This window comes from Microtus oregoni, unplaced genomic scaffold (genome assembly GCF_018167655.1).
Source record: "Microtus oregoni isolate MIOR12 unplaced genomic scaffold, Mior012 000033F_ref0000390, whole genome shotgun sequence".
In the NCBI taxonomy this organism is placed as follows: domain Eukaryota; kingdom Metazoa; phylum Chordata; class Mammalia; order Rodentia; family Cricetidae; genus Microtus; species Microtus oregoni.
Window position 1 is genome coordinate 22627680 of NW_024543092.1, and position 1887 is coordinate 22629566.

Consider the following 1887-nt stretch of genomic DNA (forward strand, 5'->3'; position numbering starts at 1 on the left):
CGGTTTTCAGGAGGCTGAGGCAGGAAGATTAGAAGTTCAAGGCTACCTTGTGCTACACAGCTAAAGAGACCCTATCTGAACAAAAGCAAGAAACAAAACAAAGTGAGGTGGAGTGGAGCAGGAAGAGGGGAGGGAACAGTGGTTGGTATGTAAAATGAATAAATTTTAGAAAAGAGAAACAACAAAATGAAACAACCCTCCTCCTAACCCTCAGTATTTATTAAGCAGGCATTTTATTTTATTTTTTAATTGTTTTTATTGAGCTATATATTTTTCTCCACTCCTCTCCCTTCCTCCTCCCTGCCCTCTCCCATGATCTTCATGCTCCCAGTTTACTCAGGAGATCTTGTCTTTTGCTACTTCCCATGTAGATTAGATCCATGTATGTCTCTCTTAGGGTCCTCATTGTTGTCTAGGTTCTCTGGAGTTGTGAATTGTAGGATGTTTTTCTTTTTGTTGTTGTTTAAAAGCCACTTATGAGTGAGGACATATGACATTTATCTTTCTGGGACTGCGATACCTCACTTAATATGATGTTTTCTAGATTCATCTATTTACCTGCAAATTTCAAGATGTCATTTTTTTTCCCTGTGGTGTAGCACTCTATTGTGTAAATGTACCACATTTTCCTTATCCATTCTTCAGTCGAGAGACATTTAGGTTGTTACCAGGTTCTGGCTATGGCAAACAATGCTGCTATAAACATAGTTGAGCACATGTCCTTGTGGTATGATTGAACATCCTTTGGATATATACCCAAAAGTGGTATTGCTGGGTCTTGAGGAAGGTTGTTTCCTAATTTTCTGAGAAATTGCCATACTGATTTCCAAAACAGCTGAACAAGTTTGCACTCCCACCAGCAATGGAGGAGTGTTCCCTTTACCCCACATCCTCTCCAGCATAAGCAGTCATTAGAAAACATGGAACGCTTCACGAATTTGCGTTTCACCCTTGTGGAAGGGCCAAGTTAATCTTCTCTGTATTGTTCCAATTTTAGTTTGTGTGCTGCTGAAGCGAGCACTAAGCAGGTGTTTATCTAAACTCTCTATACGAAGAACAACCCGTTTTCACACCTGGGTCCCTATGAAGCCGCCACACTCTGATCAACACCTTCACCTGTGTGGGTCTAGGGTGGATTTAGGATTCTCAGCGTCTCCAGTACAGACCATCAGAGCACAGACTCCGTGTCCTGCTCAGAACTCAGGGCAGCAGTCGCCAGTTCAGGCTGTAGAAGGAACCAGAAACAAACCCAGCCATCAGCATCCTCTGGATGTATTGTCTGGTGAGGTGCCCTTAAGGAAACTAGCCTGAGTAGACAAGTGCCGCCTCTGCAGATGTGGGTTTACCGCCATCTCGCGGCATATTATAAAATTGCAAACACACAGAATTTGCTGTGAGGTGTGGTCAAATTCCAGACAGAGATTCCAGACAAAGTCCAAGGGAACTTCATCCTCCGGGAACATCAGGCCCCATTTAGAACTTGTATAGGCACAGACCAGTGATAGAAGAACACGGTTCTGGGACATCCTGTTCCTTGTCTCTCCATCTGCAGGCTGTAGCAGCCAGACCCACGGCCAGGAAGCTTCCAACCCCAGGTTCCTCCTACTGAAATAATGAAGGAGAGAGAGAGAGAGAGAGAGAGAGAGAGAGAGAGAGAGAGAAAGGAGGAGGAGGAGAAAGAGGAAGAGGATGAGAAGGAGGAGGAGGAGGAGGAGAAGGAAGAGAAGAAGGAAGAGGAGGAGGAGGAGGAGGAGGAGGAGGAGGAGGAGGAGAAGGAAGAGAAGGAGGAAGAGGAGGTGGCGGCACACAGTGGAGGTAATAGCCGTACCATACCGTTGTAGACCCTATTGGATCTCTGCATTCCAGAATGCAGGACACCCTGGATGT

The 1887-nt window shown here is 45.2% G+C and overlaps 1 non-coding gene across 1 annotated transcript; it reads right to left on the reverse strand.

Annotated features, from left to right (window-relative positions):
* Positions 1 to 914: 914 nt before the first annotated feature.
* Positions 915 to 1021, reverse strand: LOC121466665. The gene has a single exon (XR_005976791.1). It is a non-coding gene; the product is annotated as a U6 spliceosomal RNA (small nuclear RNA).
* Between the last annotated feature and the right edge of the window lie 866 nt (positions 1022 to 1887).